This window comes from Lepeophtheirus salmonis, chromosome 5, assembly GCF_016086655.4.
Source record: "Lepeophtheirus salmonis chromosome 5, UVic_Lsal_1.4, whole genome shotgun sequence".
Classification (NCBI taxonomy): Eukaryota; Metazoa; Arthropoda; class Copepoda; order Siphonostomatoida; family Caligidae; genus Lepeophtheirus; species Lepeophtheirus salmonis.
Window position 1 is genome coordinate 30,462,663 of NC_052135.2, and position 23,623 is coordinate 30,486,285.

Consider the following 23,623-nt stretch of genomic DNA (forward strand, 5'->3'; position numbering starts at 1 on the left):
ATCACTTTTAATTCAAATTCAACAACAAATCAACCCTCATTACGGGGAAAGAAGCAAACAATTGACAGATAACAGCAATATACAGCGTCAATTTTTGTGATTGGGAGATAATGACGCGCCCATTGTGCCCATATCACAATTTGTTTGTTTTTTAATTAAAGACTCTTTCCATCCCCATTATCTTTTATTTGAATGGAATTACTTCTACGTACATAATTGATGTCTGCACTAGATACATAATGAGCTCAAAAATAATTATATACGGTCAATTTTTCCTCTTTCCCCACCCCCTATCTATGTAATAGATAAGCCTTGAAATTTTCTTCATATTTCAAGGCTATGTATGGATGTATATATTCTAAGCCGTGTTTATATTGTAAAGAGTCAGTCATAAAAAATGGAATAGAAAAATAAAATTCTTGAATATAATATGTATACATTCTATGACGTTCTAATCAATCGATCAGACGAACAAGAAGGGACCCTTACCGTTGCTCAACCCAAAACCAATTATTCCATTATTCTTCAAAATCAAAAAAGTTCTTTTATTTCTCGAGTGAATAAGTTTAAGTTATCTCTCATTTTGATGTTGCTACAGCTTTATTACAATTATGCATAATAATAATTATATGTAAACTGATAAATATCTACTTTTCATAAAAGGAATATAGAATGTGACTCTTTGTACAACTTAATATATATATGTAGAACTTCTTAACCTTAATATGTATATATAAAAATACGAATTGTGTCAACTTACAGTGGATTAATGTACATATGTAGGGGTACATATAAGGAAGTCAGGTATTGAAAGATGAAAATCTCTCAATAAATGCCGGTTTATTGGTGGAAAAGGATTTGTTATAGTCGGATTTTCTTACCTATAGTAATAATAAAAAAAAAGTGTTGATAAAGTTATTGATAAGTACATATCATAGAAAAATGATAAAAAGTCAATAATAATACATGTAGCTTATTTAGCAGAAGCGTTCGTCTGATTATATTTTTGAGATTCTTTTTTTTGACCAAAATGTTCTTATTTTAGAAAATAAAATTTGAAACGTTTTTTTTAAGAAGATTTTGATATTTAAAATTTTTTATGGTAACAATCATTTTATAAAGTGCTGACAATAAAAAATCATAAGGGGGGTTTGCAGAAGTTCTTGTTCATGGGAGATGGAAGGATTTTTCTTTATGGGGGCTGTGAGTTTTTTTCGACTTTTTAAAAAAAGGAATTGGGCTCTTTCAATTTTTGTCCAAAAAATTATCCAAGGGCGTATCTATTATAAATAGTTTGGTTCATTTTTGATCCAATTATATTTTTTTTATATTAGTATTTTTTTAAAATTAACATTAGATATATATATATTATTAATATCTTTGACTACGAGCAACTATCTTGTAAACAAACCTGTGACACTCTAAAAATGCAATGGATGATGACTTGGTTGAAATTACACTTTTGTTGTATAATTACTACTATGAGCCTGTCCGTTCCACAGACGTATGGGGGGATGAATTTGGACACAAAATACTGTTAATGTATAGACCTTGTTTATGTCCGTCAAATAATTTAAAAATTCAAATAAGCAATGTTACTGATAATTTTCCTAATTTATTCCAGAACAATAATTTAAAAATCTAGAACCGCCCAAATCAGAGATACTTCCTATTCTTTCAAGAAATAAATAATGAATGTAACTAAAAAGCTCCTATCTGTTATCGTTTTAAGAGATCTAAATGTAGATACCTCGAGTGACCACCGTCCTAATTCTGAAGTTATGTTTCAGCTTAATCTGGCTGATATTACGCATGTCTTTAGTCCGATTGAAACTGTTTCCTGGGAAAGAAGCAATCAAACTTCAATCATTTATTTAGGTCGTGCTTCCAATGATCCATGATAAAAAAGGCGTATTACTACCCTGAGCCAACTTCAGATCACAAACGAATTGAAATTGATCTTTAATCTCCTTTTAAATTTTATAGTTTTAGGATTCCAAAGTAGAATCTATTATTCTAAAACTGCGACAGAGCTTACAAGGCAGTCTTTGACATCCGGAAGAGATGAAGCTAATCGACTCAATTATATTATTTGTTCATCAACAAAAATGTTTATTTATACAAAGAGAGAAAAGGCTCAACTTTTACATAGCAACCTTGAAGAAATTCTTACCTCATCAATGTATACCGTGTTTCAGAGATAGCTATGGAGGGGGGAATAGGCATCAAACCGAAAATGACCCAATTAAACGCTTGAAACAGTTAAAGTATGAAACTTTTATCACACCAAGTGTGATCAATAAAGCATTTTATGATGGAAAAATGGTAACTGACCCAAAGGACATAGTCAAAAAGCTTGAAAACATTTGTGGGTGGAATCAGACCAAACTTTTCAAAGAAAAAAAATCCAAGCCTCCAATTTTTACTTCTGAAAAGATATTTCAATACATTTTAAAAGAACTTTAAAGATGACAAAGCTGCTGGTCTGGATGGTCTTCGAAGGAAAATCTTCATTACTTGTAGGGAAGCCTTAAGTTATGCTCTTTGAAATACAAAAGCGCTAAAAGCTGGATCCGCACAAGGTCGCCCGGGTCTGCCAAAGATTCTGGCAACATGTGACTGAGATTATCAAGAAAGGCGGATCTTATTATAAATAACTGAATATCATTAAATGTCGCTTTAAATAATTTGGTTATAACCCATCTAGTTCGTTCGTTACATGCCTTTAAAGATTTTCTAAATTTATCTAGACCACCCTGTAGTATTACAATTATTGTTATATCAGTTTTTATTTATTTGGTTCTGTACAGTGCTTTCTTAGAACGGGTCCTATCCCTCCTTGGTACCAGTCCTTCTGAATGTTAGAAACGGATTAAAAAAGTAAGAGATGAAGTTGAGTGGTGTCATAAAGAACCAAATTTATAAATTTTAGGACTGAACTGAACCAGATCAAGACTGAATTGTCGTCTTCAGTCCCAAATAAGGACCAGAGTGAGACTGAACTGTCGTATTCAGTCCTCGATAAGGACCAACACAACATTAATTACAGTTACTCGATACTGTGATCGATACACGAACCTAAGACCATTGAGCTCATGGCAATAATTTACCTTGAGCTAGCTGTCCCCTAAGCTAAGTCGTTCATTTTGAAGCAATTAAAGCAATATAAATAACGAACCCATTAAAAAATTATTCATTACTCAAATTGTACTGGATACTTTTAATACTTTTAATACTCATGAATCCTCAATTATATACATCAATGTAGTACAACAACTTATTATTAAGTCCACTAGACTACCACATAATGTGGAAATGTATATATTCAACACCACAAAAGTATTATGAATCTTTTATATTTCATTCATGACATATTTATGAAGTAAGTAAAAAAATAGTTATTATGAAGAAAAATTAGAGATATTTAATTTAATGTATAATTAGAACTTAGATGAATCTAACGGTAGATTATTATATGCAAAGCATCCACAAAATTCTGCGATAATTATTTTCTATTTATCTGCCTACGTATATAAATGGTAGAGATGCAAGTAAATGTGTTAAATAGGTCAAAAACAAATCATGGCTCTTTGTTCCTATTTCTACAGAACTCCATGAGACAACAATTACCATTCAATATTTTAGTGTTGAGTTTTGGTCTGGCATCAATTTTTTTGTCGGTTCGGTCTTAATTTATGTTTTCTAGACCGATTGTACCGTGTTCACAATTAGCACATATGACGTCATAAAAAATCTATATGTAAAACTGGTCTAGACCGAATTTTTAACAAACATGTGCTGGAAAGTCCCGAGCTTCACACATCTTAAGTCCTTCTGGTAGGTAAAAAAATTAACGGAAAATTAACGTGGTAATCCATAAAATTTGAAGAATGTTTGTGAGGAGATCAGCTTAGTTATCATGATGTTTCATTAAATTAGCTGCATACTGCTGGAGTATGAAGGAAATAAACAAAAGCTCCACACCGTATCGAGCAGGATAATTAACATGAATTACTTTGTTTTCATTTCCGAATTCTACTCTGATTTCAGCAAGGACTTTGAGAGTGGGGACTCAATACTTGAGGTACTAATTAATTTCGATTTATTATTTTAATTCATAGCCTTGTCAGTTATTACCAACCTTCAAAAGACAGATGTCTAAACTTAATGACATTCTGTTTGTGAGTTATTGTGCAAAGTGTGACGCTACTTTTGTTATTTCTAAAACAATAGATCAAAAAAAAAATAATAATAATAATTTTACAGTGCTTCTCGATAGGAAAAAATACCGTTCAAGTTAAACAATAGTATGAAAAGGGTTATTGGAACTCTGCTTCATAAAGTGAGTTAAAAAATAAATACAAATGATTTAAATAAAGCCAATTTTGAACAAAAAAACCGTGTTTTCTTTGTTAAGCACGGGACTTTTCAGCTCATATGTTTAGACCAATTTTTTGGGTAGCTAATTTTTCTTTTAGACGGATTTAGACCGAATTTTTCTATGATACTTGTCTAAACCGAACTTTTTTAGAGAAACAAATTTGTTTGTCCCATCAAAAATTATAACAGTCTCATACTGGTCTAGGATTCCCAGATAAAAACCCAATACTAATATTCATATTGCTATATTCGCATATTTATGAACTTTAAGCAAGGAATAGCGAATACATCATTATTTGCTCTACCCAATCTTGACATATTTGGTATTTATTTTCACAGATGATCATTTTTCATTATCAATGATGTAATCAACATTCGTAATAATAATTCACAACTATTATTAAGCATGAATATTATCCGAATATTCACATGACGAAATCCACAGATAACCATCCAATAATTTTCATTTGTACATACATAATACTCCTTCTTTTCGAAATGTAATAACTTTATTGCATCAGAGTTCATTATACATATATAAGGTTGAAAATCTTAAGTCCTTCTGGTAGGTAAAAAAAAAAAAAAAAATTAACGGAAAATTAACGTGGTAATCCATAAAATTTGAAGAATGTTTGTGAGGAGATCAGCTTAGTTATCATGATGTTTCATTAAATTAGCTGCATACTGCTGGAGTATGAAGGAAATAAACAAAAGCTCCACACCGTATCGAGCAGGATAATTAACATGAATTACTTTGTTTTCATTTCCGAATTCTACTCTGATTTCAGCAAGGACTTTGAGAGTGGGGACTCAATACTTGAGGTACTAATTAATTTCGATTTGATCCTCGTAATTTTTAATATATACTCACAGTCTCTTGGAGTATTATACAACTCCAGCAAAAATCTTTTTATTTTCTTCTCAAATCACTTGATATAATTAATATATAAATCACTATAATAAAGCAAACTTATAGTGGAGAGAGTTGAAAAAATAATCACCTATTAACAACAACAGCACATCATCATTAAGAAGAGCTCAACAACGTACTACTACGTGTACACTTGATGAATCAGATCCATAAATTCACACTCATTCCTCTTTAAGTACGTCAACTAGGTAAATGGATCATAAAGGAATCTTTCGCAAAACTTCTTTCATCTTCATTGAGGCAGAAAAACAGAGCAGAAAGAACAAAGAAGTAAAAAAAAAAAAATAAGGCATAATATGTATGCTCTAAATAAAAGCATATAATATACAAGCCCATCTGTCTACATATTATGTTCATACTAAGTACACCCAATGGGTCTAATTAACACTTAATTAAATCAGTTCTTTCAAGCGAGGGTTCTTTTTTATGGAAGAAATTTTACACTGTTTAAATTTATTGTATAATATGCAAATAATATATAATATACATGCAAAATAGTTTGATAATATTTGTTCAAGATGATAATTTTATAGAGTTTTCATGCAAAAAAAAATAAAATATGTAGTTATATATTACATAGTATATGCCCATCAACACAAAAATAAGTTAGAATTGAGTGTAGATTATATTTGTATTCGTTGGCAAATGATCATCAATTTCCATCAACAAACTCTTATTACTAATTCTTGGGGAAGTCGGGAGACTCGCGAGAAATACTTACTCGCGTAATCTGGACGACGGGATTGCAGTGTTCAGACGAATAAAAATTGCATACAAGATAAAGGAAAGTGATAAAGTGACGTCATCTGTGATATAATAAAAAACGATATCTTACGTTGGAAAAAAATATATCTACGACCATGTATCGCCTCAACCTAACAGGCATTAAGCATTTAAAGTGTAAATGCACTCCTTGTATATATGTGGTGAATTAACAAAAAAGCAAAAACAAAGTCAAGAAAAGGATTAATGTCCCATCTATTTTTTAGTTCATATACATACTCATATATAGCAAATTATTTCAGTGATATATGTTGATCACTTAAAGGCTTAATATTCAAATGTATTACATGAATTAAGATAACCAAGAGTTTGAACTATAGCCTCTATTTGATTTATAAGACTTCATTTAGGTCGATTTGGTCCCTTTCAAGTAAAGTCTATCGATTTCTAATTGTTTTAATGTAAGGATCCATTTTTGCTATCTTAAGCACCTTCAAAAGATTAATAATCATAATAATTTGCTGATATAAATTAACGAAGAAAACCAATTTTACTTGTTGTCGTGTTGACGAACCGCAAAGTTGTACAACATATACTTGTGGCACGTGCCTATATAGTTACATAAAATATACTTTAAGGGGAATTTTGTTTTAACTTTGTTAGACCAAGTGTTCGGCCTCCAAGCTAACCGGACCTCAATCTCTTGGACTTCTTTGTGTAGGGCGCAGTTGAGGGACACATCAACACAAAATCTAAGCTGATGTCCAGGATCCGGGGGAATTCCATTATCTTCCAAAGGAGAGAGTCATCAAGACATTCTCCCGGTTGACAGGTCGAATAGAGGTCGTTATTGACGCCAAAGGAGATTATATTGATTATTTTTTTTAGGATTCCGCGTTCCTTTGGTACTGCTTTTTATTAATATCAGATGATTATCTTAGGAGAAAAACTATTTATATGAAAAAAATCGTGTTGGTTCTTTAATAAAAGTCCCACGCTGTATATTTGAAGTAAAAAACAAGGACTTTCTCTTTTCTTTATTTTTGGTCAAGATTGTTTTTATTTTGACACACCACATTTGCATGTACATCGATTAACTGTGTTTAAGACTTTTTAATACTTAAATCGCACTTAAGTAGTCAATAGCATGCATATGTACATAGGTACAATATTTATGTATTGTAAAATACACACCTTAATATATCCATTTTTTTTGTCTGTTGATTAATTGTCGTTCTCTATCAAGAGTTGTTGGAAGTTAAGTCATCATTCTCGCTACAAAGATATGATGATGATTACCTATTATACTCTACCATATATGTAAGTATATAATAAATAAAAAAACCATAAGATGAAGTCATGCAGAACCTCATCCATTTTGCAACAAAAAAAAAAACCCAAATAAATAAATAATTGGCCTGTCAACACAAAAGCAAGTTAAAATGACTTTTTGTCTGGATTATATTTGTATGTTTACCAAATTTTATCCTCAAAAACTTATCAACTAATTATGATATAAAAAAAGGATGATTTTGAATACATATTATATGAAAAGACTTTTTTTTCTCAAAACTAAGCGTGGATTACATTTGCTATAGTAATTTGAATATATGTGTGTTCCAAATCAGGAAACTAAAAGCCAACAAACGAGATATATAAGAATGTGTATTAATGAAGAACATTGAAGAATAAATACTAAATAAAAAATATATATCCGTTTTTGACATCTTATCATGAATTTATCAAATTCTAAGTATGCATATAGGCATGTTTGAATACCTGAGTGATTGTATTCGTACGTTTCTATGTCTTCAGTATACAAAGACTGTGTCTTACCGAACTGAGAAATGATGCATTTGTTGACCACGATTGTAAGAATATTTATATTCGAGATTCTTAATATATGTATAATATATGAAGTGTAAATAACGGTGTTGTATTCCAGTATTGTACAAACTCAAAAAAACTCAATTATGACAAAGTCGACAATTTTCTGGAAATTACTCAAGCTTGTCATGAATATTTTTTGACAAATACAACATCTATTTAATTCGAATAATTATTATAGAAACTCGAAACATTCCAGTAATTATTAGTCCTGAAGATGGAACTCAAAACTTTCAACTAATCACATAGAGGTATTGGAGGGCGAAGAGAAGTACAAAATAGTGGCCTTGATAGCAAAAATACAAAGTCGTGTACACGTCAATAACGGATAAAATGGCAATACTTCAAGGGGTGGGTGGCAATGATGGTGACCAGGAGATCAATAACAACGATGGAGAGTTTTATTAAGAATTAAATACTACATAGTAAACTAATTAATTTTAACTTTTTGTTTTTAATAAGTGTTTCTTATGGATCTTTACGTGTTAACTCTATCTTGTTATTAACAGTGAAAAAGTCCCTTGCTTATCTTAATTTTATTAGTACCTTGAATTACCCAGATTCATTAGGCATCGTCGAATAAACAAACTTCACCTTAAAATATAGAAGAATAACCCCCCAAGAAATCCTCAGTGTTACTCAACGTTTTTCATGAGCACACTCAATACATAAATGTTCTCTACTTAATAATTAATGAATAATAATGAGAGCTTGAGAAAACATAATTAATAATATTAAGTTATGATGAATGAGTTAGGGAGAACTTTAATCATTATAGCGCTACCTAGCTGTGCCTAAGTTACATTCTCGAATTCAACACTAGTAAAATAAATTATATAGTCGTATACAAAGTGTAATAACGAAATCCAGCACATTAGATTTCTAGATTTTACCACCATATATGATAACGAAATACTGCAATGTTTTTTGTGGTCAAATATACACAAAAACGCTTTACTGCGTAGTAAAAACACCGTCATTAAGTCACAAAAAAAGATTCAAAGCCTTCCACATTTTCAGAGGAGAAAGACTTGTGATGATGTTGGTGAACAACGATCTGGATATTAACAATGCTTAATTCTCAAAGATGACAGAAATCGACATGAGAAAGATTGATGAGTTGGACAAGGTCCTTTTGGAAACCAAGGATACCATAGGAGTGATCACAAGGAAGGAGGATCCCGAGCACAACAGGAATTCCGTCTCCTTATAGTTCCCTGACTTGAATCCGAATGAATATTTTGTCTGAAGTTAATTTGAGTGAAAGGTCCAAAGAGTTCCTCACACCAACAAGAAGTCCCTCGTGTTCATCGTTCTGAAATGCAAAATTTTGATCGGGCTTTATTTTACAGGGGCTTAACATGGTTTTGGACTCAAATGGAGACTTTTATTGAGACCAAGGGGACTACATTGACTCATATACATTTCAAATGATTATACTTGCTGCTCAGTTTTTGTTATTTGATTATACCTTAAACAATGACAATTTATGTTAATTTGAAGTAGATAAATCAAAAGCACCCGGCTTCAATGTTATACCCATCTATTTAACCCTTGATTGCTTCGTCCATTTATTATTACAATGATGTATTTAAAACCACTTTCAAGGTAGATGGTTAAAAAATTATCTGAGTTATATTTATTTTCCAAGCGAATTATTATATTATTCATGATTTGCATATCATATTTTTGCATCACCCTTGGGAACAGAGAATTAAACCTATTATTAAATATAATTATTACTACTCCGTTTTAGGTTTTTCTTGAATAACTAGGTATTTTAGAATTCTGCTGAAGAAGTTTGTATATATGTATACAGTGCTCAAGTTTAAGTGAATAATTGATGTTGAAGTGATTTTTTCTCCCGTTTCTTATATTTTAATATATCTACACACACTTACATACTAAAATGAAAATTATACATTACTTTGATTTGGAAGGTTAAATCAAAGTTATATAAGGAGTTATTATATATAGTATATATATAACTTTATGGTGATATTGTGGTTTATTCCTTCAACCATCATTTTTCAATACCCTTGAGTCTCTCTCCCCCTCTTATTATTTCTTGAATAAGATTGAGTATCTTTCATAATGGAAAATATCTTCTCAACTCAAAGTGTAAATGAATATGTTGGTCTACATATGTACAGAGTGGGACCCAAAAGTTATTACGAAAAACGTGATTTAAATTTAATCAAGGAGAGGCAACTTAAAACCAATTTATGAACTGTTTAACTACTATATTTTGAACATGTTTGATTAAATATGTCCTTCTTCAAAATAGTAGCAGACTACACACACAGACAAGCCGATAGGCAGCTCTTGACGATGAATGCCGGGTCACTGTCATGATAATAGATCGGAGCGAATTCCAATTTGGATGAGAGGTGCAGTGGAAATTGTTCCCCGAGATGCCTTAAACTGCAAAGTCTAGCGGGTGAATGTCATTGTGGAGAAGGCCTCATGGAGGCACTCCAGAAGTCAACAATATTTTTGCCGCAGAACTTTTAGACTTTCTTGGATGTGTGGTAGAGTAATGGACTTCTTGATGTTGTAGGCAGTCCGGAAAGAGATGCCAAAAGTCTCGTCACCTTCTCAGTACTAACACAGGCATGTAGAAAATTGCAAACACGTTGAATTTTTTGTTGTTGCTCCTACATTTTTATGTTTAGATACATTGAATAAAAACAAAACTTGTTAATTTTTGTATCAGCTGCCAGTTGGTTGTGTAATGAAACATTGCAATTAAAAATATCGGGGATAAAGTCGCAACTAAATGCTATAGTAAGTTTGGGGTCCCCCGCTCTGTAATATCTTTCAATCCGTCTGTTTTCTACTACTTTCATTCTTTGTTTCTATTCCTCACTATTCATCCCTGCATCGCCAGCACCCTCTGCAAATTAAATATAAAATGTTGTATAACGCAAGGAACAATATGCTCTAATCTAATTATACCATGGATCAGTGTAATATTCAACATAACAAGAACATATTCTAGTATGTAGTATGTATGCAAATGATGTGACTCAGTAACAGTTAAAATATTTATGTATAGATATCCAAGATATTTAATTATACCCGAAGAATATATATATGTAAATTGTTTATAGATCGATATAACTATAGAATGTAAATAACGACAGTGATTGGCTTGTAAAACGAGCAGTTAAATACATAGGTAACTACATAAAGAGTTTACATATAGTACGATGTAGAATTACAAAAACGTTTATGAAGAGTGAACAACCGCTCATTTTGTAGGTACAAACATAGTATGTATAATCATGGGGCAGGTGTAGCTAAAAAAAACCAAAAAACCACACCTATACAAATAATAGTTGACTTCCTTCAAATCCCCACATACTTAGGTATGTCTTGCATATTATGAGCAAGTAAATGCACTTATGAAAATTATATGTATGTAGACCATACGTATAGGGTGCAGCAACGAAATCCGACGCTTCGGATTTCCGAATTTTCACGGCGGATATGATGACGAAATACCGCCATGTTGTTGTTTTTTGTGGCGAAATATACATATAAACGCTTCACTTAGTAGCCAAAACACCGCCATGGAGTCGACAACAGAAGATTTCAGCCCTAATACATTTTCCGAGGCAGAGCCCAGGTGTACTGTTGTAATGACTTGGTGAACAACGATCTGAATTTTAGCAATGCTGAGGTATCAAGTGACAATAATTGACAGGGGAAAGGTTGTGGAGTTAAGGAAGGGCCAAGTGGATACTAAAGAACATATGGGAATCATCAAAAAGAAAAAGGTGCCCGAGCACTGCAGGATATTTGCCCTCCTAACCCCCACAAATTTTGCTTTGAATAAATCTAAAAAAAAAATGACTATTTTAAGATCGATCAAAATCGCCGGATTTCCTTGTTACTCCCTGTGTATGGATATGTATCATTTTGTTTGTATAGGTAGAAAGTGGTTTTCATGAAATACTGTTTCCCCAAGTCTGGAAAATATGATCTATGTGTTTCAATCTCTTAAGCAAGAGTATCCGAAATCGGCTTGTAATTCTTTTAATATCAAAGTCATCATGCTTATGATTACATAATGCTATTTTCCCCCTTCCCTTTTCGTGTAAAGGTCACGTATGACGCAACAAATCTTATGACAAGATTGTTTTATAATATATTATTAATTGTCTTGATTAAACTCTCAACGAAATGATAATAATAACTACTATTATCATGGTGTCTACTGTTTATTTTTACCTTTTTAATCCACTCTCTCTTATAAAATTGTCCACAAAGGGGTGTAATGAGTTGATATTCATTTAATCACATAAATAATAAAAAAAAAACGGATTTCAGGCCATATATATTCATTAACTTCCCTTAACTCCAAGAGAAGATTATAGATTTATTTGTATTATTACGTATAAATATTATAAGGGTCCTAAATGTTTTGCTACGTAAAAACAATATACAGAAAATTAAAATGGTAACCCTGACAATTTGAAGAATATTTAAGAGGAGAGCTTCTTAAATGTCACGGCGTTTCATTAAATTAGCAGAAAGAAGCAGTGAGATAAAGCAAATAGTCACCCAAACCCTCCTCCGTGTCTAGCAATGACTATGGCAAGAATTACAGCGATGTAGATCGTCAATTCTGCTCTAATTACAACAAGAAATTACATGGCATTCTTGGTTCTAGAACGATAGGAGTCACATCTCCCCCCCATTTGGGGATTTTTTATAGTAATATTAATAAAAAAATCCGTTTTGCCTAAACAATTTTCGAAAATTTATTTACTTTTGTGATATATTCGATAAGTAAAAATAAGAAGCAGAAAATTAAAATGGCCCTCCTGACCATTTGAGGAATGTTGGAGAGGAGATAAGTTTGGGGGTCAAGAATAGTTCAGTCTATATACATTCGGTCCAGTCCAGTCTTTGTACAGGTCCTTTGTACGGTCAGTACTAGAACTGATTAAAAAAGAAGATATAAAGTTGAGTCATGTCATGGAGGACCGAACATTATAAGTTTTATGCAAGACTCAACTGGACCTGACAGAAACTAAACTGGACGGCACTACGGTCTCCAGTACTTAATAAAGAGAGACTCAACACTAGTCATGACGTTTCATTGTATTAACTGTGAGATGAAGGAATAAACAGAAGTACCAAACCCGTATCTAGCAACGGGAATTGACAGGAATTACTCTGATGTTGATTCTCAATTATACTCTGAGTCAAAAAGGGACTTACGCTTATAACTCACAAACAAATCATCAGTTCTACTCTCGCAGTTATACTTTTGTATGATATGGTCTACTCTCAAAAAGAAATATATAACGATAACAGCTTTAGAAAATCAAAAAACACTGTTCAGGTAGTCAACAACAACAGCAAAAATCCCATGCTAAAAAATGCTTAGGATTTACAAACTTGAACATTGCTTCTTTATTTTGTATTCATTTTTTTTATTTGGTTTGAATTGAAATAAACTAAGATCAAAGACTTCATTCAAGTAAAAACAACAAAGCTCTATTAAGCATCTATTACGATATTTCATTTTAACTTTGAATTCATGTACTAAAATAAAGTAAGCAGGACTAGCCAAATAAAATAAAAGTAATTAAATAATTATAGCATTAAATTTATTTGACAATTATCTTATTTTTGTCTATTTAATTCTTGAAATGCCTAAATCCAGAGTGCAAATAGTAGTAGATAGATAGAGTAAGTATATATAAGTTATTATATCATGACTATGTATAAATTATGTAGGAGAGGCCTACATACTTTGAATTCAAGCCAATACATGTATATTTTTGGGCAACAACATATTATAAAGTAAATATGTACATAGTTACTTTGTCATTCATTGCATGTTCATCATATGTACAGTTTGTCCTTAAAAAAACCAATCATTTGCAATTATTTTAATAACGACTTTCGATTTCCTTTTTAGTTTATTTTAGCTAATGGGCCTTTCATCATAACCCATTTGGAGATCAAGATATATTATTAGTGATTTACTTTGTGGGCTTTGACATTTAAAAACATGTTACGTCGATTGAAACTAAGGTCACTACGTCTTTGTTTCTGAGGAGTACTCATTCCTTAATAACGCCTCAATCCTTGGACTGTGAGTGTTGTTAAGTGCATGGATGAAAGCCTTCATCACTTATCTTTGTGGTTAACAATGAATATGAGTGTTTTTAAAACCTTAGATAGATAGAAAGGCTCTCAGTTTTCGAAATCCATTCGGCATGATTTTTTAAATCTTCCTATTACGTGGCTATATATTTACTCGAACACTTGAGTTTATAAATAAGTTTTGAAATTTGAAGAGCAAGGCACATTCAAACATAAGCATTTATTGACCTAGATAAAAGTCCTTAAACAAAAATCGTAGTTTGTTTTGGGGGTATTATGACTAAAGAAAGTGGCTTCCCTTTGAAAAGTTGTGATTTCAAATCAGCGATATCGAACTTTTTTGATCATGTTATACAAATGTAACGTATGTCATGATTAATACTGAGATTGATTGAAAATACGTGAGACTTAGGTACAAGTAGTGCGTCAACATAGAAAGAATCATGAACAAAAATGAAGAAAGGGAAAAAATCAAAATTTAAGTCAATTATAAACTTTCTATTCAAATTTGTGGGGAGTGTTAAGATACCCAAGAAGTTTATCTATAGTTGAGAACCTTCATTTGATTTATGAAACTTATATTGCCCTCAATATGAGACCTTTCAAATATATACAATCTATTAATTTATCATTATTTCAATGTACCGATCCATTTCTAAATGAAATTTACGGCACACATAAGGGGTTCATTAGAATTATACTTTGATAGAAATGGGTGAATACAAATGTAATTCATGCACAATTTTGAAAAAAATAAATCCTTCTAACTTGCTTTTGTGTTAACAAGCCACATATTCATTATGAGAGAAAAAAATGATCAACCATTTTAGGTCACATGTTATGAGAAAAATAACTTTTTAATTTTTGTATGCTCAGACATTTTTTTTTTTACATACCAGTTGTAGAGAAAATAACTTTATAAAGAGTTTAATTTATGTTGATTTATATGTGTATGCAAAAAATAAACGTGACATTACGTATAATAAAGAAATAAGTTACATGCACGTATGTTATATAAAAGTCTGTGGATTCTTATCTAAGTAGGTAGAACTGATGAATTTATGAGTGGATTTCATGAATGCTGTGGACCAAAATCAGTTGGGAATGGTTGACAGCATAATAAATGCTAATTCAAATTCAACACAACAATGTTCGGAACACTGATAAGCACGTTGTTACCTTTATCCTATCTTGCAATCTTTTCTCCAAAAATATATACAGAAAAAAGATGAAAATCTATTTTGTAGTTATCGAATTCTTCCCAACTATTAAACTATTATTCAATTATTCTTGGGAATGTTTCAAAAGCTTAACAAGTATTAATTATAACTCAACTAATCAACGTTTAGAACACTGATATTAAGTATGGCAATACTTTTATTGTATCTCGCAATCTTTTCTCAAAATGTAGAAGTCCAAAATCAGTTGGTAGCCAATTCTTCCCAAGTATGAAATGATTACTCAGATATTCTTGGGAATTGTTCACAGTTTAACCAAACCTAATTATAATTAAACCAATCAACGTTAAGAATGGGAATGAGGGGAGAGTAGAAAAATCGACAGCTGACAACAAAATAGAGTGTAAATATTTGTGTTAGTGAGCAAGGAGTTACTTCACTTGTACAACAAACATACTACTTTCTCCCTTGATACGTCATGACTATTTCATAATTTATTTTATTTGTTAAATAAACAAATTAATAAGTTATATTACACTAATGCTCAAAGAAATATATAAAGAACTAGAAGAACGATGCATCAGCTGAATGAAATAAGCGACCACAGAAAATAAGAAGAAATTAGATAAAAGTAGATATTTTGGTAAATATTTAGTAATACTTTATAATCAGTTGTTGACCTGAATTTCAGCTGTTCAACGTACTATAAAAAATGGATGTTAATTCATCTGAATGACAAGCATTACTCTTCTAATTCTATATATATGCATAGTGTTTTGTCAGTTCTGATATATTTAGCACATTCCAGTATTAGGACCGGTCCTATCATTCCTTGGAACCGATCCTTAAGACTGTCCATCCTTCAGACTGTCAGAACTAGAAATGAATAAACAAAGAAGAAATAAAGTTGAATGACGTCATTAAGGACAAAACTGTATCAGTTTTTACGACTGATATAACGCACTGAATATGGCCGAACCGAGAGTGAACTGGAGGGGGGTTATTAAGCCGAATAATATATATGAGATATGTATAATGATGATAGGACTATTTTACAAAATATGTTCCTATTGTTATTATAATATTAGGTTGTTCTGAAATGACTGAAACTGCCCTAGTAAGACAAGATATTATATTCAAACTTTAAAAAAAAACATAATCATGTCACATAGCCTCCTCCAACTCGTGACAATGGTTCTCCAACTCCCACAACTGTTCTTTACCAGGTCCTTGAATTGGGCTATGTTGTTGGGTGTCCTTGTCTCCCGGGTACGTACTGATAAGACACTATTCCCGAGCTTAAAAGTGCCATCCTGGATCTCACTAACCCAAAGAATAATAATTGCACCAATAGAATAGGCATAAGGGTGAACGATAGTGAGGTCATTGTGGATCTCAGACACTGGTTTTCCCAGCTTATAGCGTATCAAAAAGTACAAGCAATGCCCATGTTTAGCCACAAATGGAGAAATGTATATATATATGGAAAGTAAGTCGAAGTGTTTCAATCTCTGAATAACTATGGAATGATTTTCTACCATATAATTCATGAGACAATTGATGCTTGTCGAATTTTGTAGCTAACTCTTTTATTTTCCTTCAAACGATCTTGTCTCAATAATTTCTGAATGGCTAATACAATAAAATATGAACATATTATATTTGTACTTAGTTATATAATTTATTTAATTATAGAACGGAATAATTTAAAAAAATGGAAAAACTCCCTCAATAACGTTACAAGAGATCGATTTTCTCTTCTTTACGGACCAAAGAGTGGGATTGCACTGTACCACAGTCCTAATTAAGGACCGACACAACTCTACTGACGACTAAAGATGATTGAGTGCGATTACCTTATTTGGCCCATTGGCAACTAATTATGGTGCTTTTTTTGGTTTTCTTTTGGGAGAAAGGTTGCAGGATACAATAAAGGTAAGGACGTGTGAAGTAACTCCGTGTAAGCCGAAGAGAAGCATATACAATTGACACTTAACAACAAAATAAGGTATAGATTTTTATGCTTGAGAAGTAACACCGTGCTCAAAAGCCAAGAAGGATCGACAACAATATCTATTATAGAGATTTGAACCCCCCCTCTCTACCCTCTTGTTTCCTCTCGACACACCACAATCACTTCCCATTATAAAAAAGATTATCATATAAGGTGAATAGACTCCTTATCATAAAAAGCACAAATTATTACGACAGTATTTCCTGGTACATATATGTATGTAATATTATTACCTACATGAGGGTGTCTCTTAATACATTCATAAGAATATGTTACTCCTTACATCTACATAGGTTATTTATGATATCATTTCATGTATTATAAATAACATCATGGGGTATGTTGCTGTTGACTTTAGCAACAACAATCATTGAATGTGTATTGAGAAGACATTACATTACGTATTATATTGTATTTCAAGTCAAGCTCTTGGGCGTTTCATGATGTTTTCGTTCTCGTGTCTTACCTTAGTAGATATCTACATTGCACATTCATATGTACGTGAGAATGGTTCTTGGAGTGAAAGAAAAAATAATCTCCTGTTTTTCACGAAAGTGGCCTTCATATACACACACAAACATAAGCAAGTATTAAGAGGCGGGTATAATCGCACATTTATGTAAAGGGTGGATACGATAGACATGACTACATAGACAGTAAATATTTTTATTACTCCAATCGTTGACTTTAAAATATAGATTTCCTCCTCAAGCTTAAAATGTGCACTCTTTGGATTCGCAAACATTTACATACATAGAGGGCTCGAAGATGAAATCCGCTCCCTCTTTCGATTTACAAAAATAATACAAAATCTGCGATTTTTATATTTTTATTTCAAATAAAAAACAAGGTTATTGTAGGTCATGTGTTTTGAGGCTTACTCCATATAATTGTCCTCAGCCTCAATACGGTGTCTGAAGCGGAAACATGCATTTATGACGAGATTCCTGCATTTGGATACGAAGTGCTCCTTGATGGTGGCCACCAGACTTGTCTTAGTTTTGTAAGGGTGCAGAGTTTAGCTACCATTAATGTATTATCAGCAAAGTGGTGTTACAGATGTCACAGTTGCTGATTATTAATTAGAAATATAAGTTAGGTGCATCTCCATTCCTCCTCTGTGAATTAAATCTCCGGCAGCTTCTAATATAGTTCCTCCATTGTAATAAAACTAAACTGAATGATTTTTTTGTCCGTATATTTCGTAGAATATCTAAATAGTTGATATGACAACATTTGGATCCAATAAGAACCAAAGAGGGCGCCGATTTCATCTTTGAGCCCTATACATAAGAAAAACCATAGTTTCTAAAAATTAGATCGACGTGATATGGCAATACTGAGTGTCAATTTAACCGTATAAAAACTCGAACAGTCTTGAAAATTTATTCCATTGTTAATTTTCAATTCAAAACTGTATGAACCACGACTGTAAGTTCTAACAATATATTCTTTTTTCATAATAAAATCATAAAATGTGTTGTAAAGGAAAAATCGAATTATAACCAGAGGTGCCACTCCTTACGAACGAAATTGGAATATTGACGGTACGTTAGGGAGAATTTGTATCAAAATGACGAAATCTTGGGATTTTATACATGTAACAATAATTATTTATTCCTTTCCTGTGATAATATTAGTTATATCTTCAAACTTTGTTTATCAAAAGCCTTAAGAGTTTACTTCTTCTTCTCATTTCGTCTGATTTTAACTGCAGCTCAATAATATATAACAAAGAATGGTAACATATGTTTGAACTGGCAGCCTCCTATAGCCTTAATAACGAAACTTGACCTGGAGGAAGTTCAGAAAAGATACAAAGATAGGCTTAAAACGCATTCAGAAAATGATTCCAAGAAATTATTAGCAGATATTATTTAAGGTGAAGCAAAAAAATATGAAATATAACTGATGCGATGTGGGTGTAAAATTGTAATGATATGTTGTAAACTAAGATCATTGTCTTGGGATTTCATGGATAATTCGTGGGATTTTTAGGGATAATCTAGGGATATTGTAACATTATGAGTGGCATCCCTTATTATAATGGGACCCAGACTACTAGAATCCATACCACTTGTAAAATATATATCTGTCATTCATCTATTCTCAAAGACCAATGAACAACGACGATATATCAAAGTGAACAATCAATATCTTTTTAAACTCAAAATAAATCAATCATAACTACGTCTAGTTTGAATGATTTTTTTGCCATGATTACAAACGGCTCAATTGGGTTGTTAATCAAGTAGTATATTCGCATCAATTGTTGATAATTATGGTTCGATTTATAGGGGATATATCGTGATGTTGTCTCTTCATTTCCCCTAATGACATAAATACTGAGTAGGAGCCAGTGAGGAATGTAGCCCATCCAAAAAAGGGCTTTGTAAAATATGGACCAAAGCAATCGCAACAGAAGCATCTAATACAGTAGTTGCCAAACCGTGGGCCTCATCCCTAAATGGACTTGATTTTGAGATGAATGTGAATATTATATAAAATACGGAGGAAAACATATCAACATGTTTGGTCTCTGTTTTTTTTTTTGATCGCACCACCGCTATTGCTCCTTTCACTAGTATCATCCGATTTCTGAATAGATTTAGTCAAATTTTGTAGTATCTGGGCTATTTTTTTTTCTCACTTAGTTAGTATATTTTTGTAAGAATAGCATGTCAATGGTGCTTGACGGAAGTCAAATAGGTTTAAGGAGAGGTCATTTTTGAGTGAAAAACCTCTACAATTCCATATGGAGTGTTATAGGAGTATTTTGAATGACCTCAAATATTATGGTGACCAAGTATTTTTCTTCTCGATGAAGAATTTACAGAATGTATAGTTAATTCACGCATAAATAATATATAATTAACATTTCCAATATACGACAGTTTCTTGTACAAAAAAGGGAATGTATATATAAAGTCTTTTTAGGAATTGGGTTCGTTTCTTGAGTGTTTGTTCTAAAATGGAGTTTGGGAACCCCTATTCTAATTTAATTCAATAATTTCCACGTCAGATGAGCTAAAACTATATATTTATGTTATCAGAATAAAAGAGTCGTGACAATAGGGATCATACCTGAAGAATATTAGTTACTTGCTATTCCACGAAGTAACAATTATTATGGCTCTGAGTACCAATGTAAGTATGTAACTTTATGAATGTACCTAGTATGTTACGATGAATATGAAGTGCAGCAGAGGGTGTGTATATTTATGTTCCCAGTTTCTTAAAACAACAGAACCTTTTCTTATTAAAGGTAAAGATGTGCTACTACAAACATACTTATGTATTTGCTAGTGGTAGTCACTTAGGTTTATTAAGACAAAGACCTTGAAAAGCTCCTTTTTCTATATAAATATATATTCGGCTTTTTTAAACTAACTTACTAAGCGGGACAACATACAAAATTTCCTTGAGAAAAAACTAGTTTTATATAAAGCTCGTATATAACTAGATGGATACACATAAATAGGCATTCTGTTATTGTTTCATTACAGAAATACTTTTTGAATTATATCAAAAAAATATGTATACATTTGACAAGAAATATATCATTTATTATAAATATTAGAGTTATTTATACAATGTTTAAGGTAATATGTGGACTTCCACAAGAGAGAGGCTCAGGCAAAATATGTAAAAGACTTGAATCCTTGAGGGATAAGTTTTCTACTTATTTAAGTGATCAATAACCGAGGTTCAGGGGGCCAATCCAATCTTCACTACCTCTTTTCCAGTTATTTATAAAAAAGGAGATGCCATATGAGCTTTACCTAATTCTTTTGTTAAGTTCGCAGGATAGCCTATACTCTGCTCATTACAGTTGTCTCCACAGAGACGAGTTTTCTCATGTTCTAATAGGGTAAGACATACTTAACCCTTGATCAAATTTAAGAAGTAAAAAAACGGTGCATAGATTTATGTCATTAAGTAATACTTGTTGCATTTTATAGTTGTTCATAGATTAAATTTTTGGTTGCTTTTTATTGAAATAAAGGGTAAAATTCTGGCGGGTATATAGTTCAGGAGAAGATGGCATGGGGAAATAAATACTAAGGAGTAATAGGGAAGAAGGTGCTCGCTCGTAGGTAAAGTTACGGGGATAGTCGTCAAAGGGATAGGAGTCCCAGAACCGTCATAACCAATGTCGATGCGTGATGTTCAACCTTTTGGTTTACATAAGTAAGTAGTTCTGAGTATTGTTGTGTAAACCCTTACTTATTCGGTCCAGTCCAATCTTAGGAACGGTTCTACTATCAGTCCTTCGGAGTGTCAGTACTAGAACTGATTTAAAAAAAGAAGAAATAAAGTTAAGTAACGTCATCCAGGACTGAACTTTACAAGTTTCTAGTCCTGTTACTGAACTCAGTTCCGTAAATAAGGACTGGCACAACACTAGTTCTGAGTCGGTCTTAATTATTTTGGCCTTGTCCAGTAGTCGAGTCGAAGAACTGTTCTTTTCGATCCTGTCAGTCCTTGAATATTTTCTAAGAATGTCGATAGTTATGTAATGATCAAGTTAGTTTCAGTTAGGTATGTAAATATGCATATATACCTATCTACATACTTATGAATAGTGCCTATCATTCAATGAATGCATGTATTTATTTAACGCTACACGAGTAATTAAGAACGGATTTTGGTAGGATAATCAAATATAATGTTATATACAACAATCACTATATGTATTTAACAGCTAATACAATATTTCCTGGGACAGATTCTAATCTCTTATATTAGTCAAAAGTATATATATGTATGTATTTTATTCGGTACGAATCCGAATTTTAATTACACTATAATTAAAATCATCATCATCATGTGCCATTACGTTTTTTCAGGAGTCAACTTTTGATTTCCTCATCTGGATTATTTTTCGTACAACATACTCTTACCTCTCTACTAAATATGTGAAGATGAATTCCTGTTCTTCTTGATGAGTAAACAATAATATTATATGTAATAGAAGTTGCTTCTTTTATTACTGTCCCACCAATTCTATTATGAGGAAAATCTACTACACACTACTACTACTACAGAGGAAATCGTACACTTCATCACTGACGACAATGGTATATTTTATAAAGAATCTGATATTATTTTCGCTATATGAAGAGCACTGAATAATAAATGGTAGCAGATCAATATGGCAACTGATGGTTCTTTCTGCTTCTTCCTCAACCATCATCATTATCATTAAAAAAAAATAAACGGCGGACGGTTGACGCATTAATTTGCGTCATGCGCTCGCCTACCCTACTTTGCGTACATGTCTTCTTCTTTTTTCTATGAAAGAACAACCTACTACTACTACTACTAATAAAAATATAAGTATTAAGAAAAGGCATCCTTTCACTCATTTAAAATCTTTCATTAAGTTAAATGACTTATATTAAGAAAATAATAAAAACTTTCTTTATAAGAAAAAAAATATTTCATTTTTTTTTGCATTCCAGTATTACCAAATGACGTTTCCATTTCAGACACAATATTATGTACTTTTCTATTACACATGCCTAGTTACATGCAATTCTATTATTTTGCTTGTGAGAAGAGAGAGATGGAAAAGAGCCGTCCGTCCTTGGCTTGAATGCAGTGTGCATTGATTTCATTCCAATGTATGTATGTATGTATTGTAAGAATATTAAAGAGAAATAAATAACCACAAATCTTCTTGGTCAAGGATATCCATTTAATTCTATTACTATCTGCTTTGGCAGGACATCATTATAGGCCTTCATTCATCATTATTAATCAATTCTACATAATATGTATGTAATTGACCGTGCGTGGATTATTTGCCGCAGGAAAATTGCCCTACGGAATATTGCCATGAAGGAAAAATACACTCGTGAACTTTGCTTGTATTTTGGGCATGTTAAAAAACCCGGAGATCAATGTGAAAACCCTGACAATTTGTAGAATCGCCTTAAGGGGAACAGCTTAGCTGTCATAACGTTTTATCTGATCAGCAGCTGTGACGAGGGGGAAGACGAGAAGGAAATAAACAAGGATATAGTCAAGAATATCTCAGATGGCGATCTTCAATTCTACTCGGAGTCCAACAAGAACTAACGCCTATATCTCAGCAGCAAATCATCAGGGTTACTCTCCGTCTTTTATGAGTGCACACGACTGTGGAATGAGGTTTTGAATTAGAAAAAGAAAATTCAATCTTCAGATTATAAATTAAAAAGAACAAAAAACACTGGTCAGTTAAAAAATGTAAAAGATTTACATCATATATATGTAGTGATTCATCTACCGATCTAACCCACTTACAGTTGGTTTTGACCCATCTAAGGATCCATTGATAGGGGTACCATCCCCCGATTGGACGACATTAAAATAACCCTCCTAATGATCAAATTGTAC

At 32.1% G+C, this 23,623-nt stretch overlaps 1 protein-coding gene across 7 annotated transcripts in view; it reads right to left on the minus strand.

Annotated features, from left to right (window-relative positions):
- sona (sol narae) overlaps window positions 1–22,403 on the minus strand; it is an 83,308-nt gene extending 60,905 nt beyond the window's left edge. For 3 of the 7 annotated variants that reach the window (XM_040711927.2, XM_040711928.2, XM_040711923.2), the window contains exons 1-2: window positions 5,252–5,431; window positions 761–881 (exon numbers count right to left, since the gene is read on the minus strand). The gene's annotated coding sequence lies outside the window, so the exon portion shown is untranslated. Of the gene's footprint in view, window positions 1–760; window positions 882–5,251; window positions 5,475–22,143 lie in introns of those variants that run through there. The other 4 variants (XM_071888571.1, XM_071888568.1, XM_071888569.1 and 1 more) reach the window with 3 other exon arrangements.
- Between the last annotated feature and the right edge of the window lie 1,220 nt (window positions 22,404–23,623).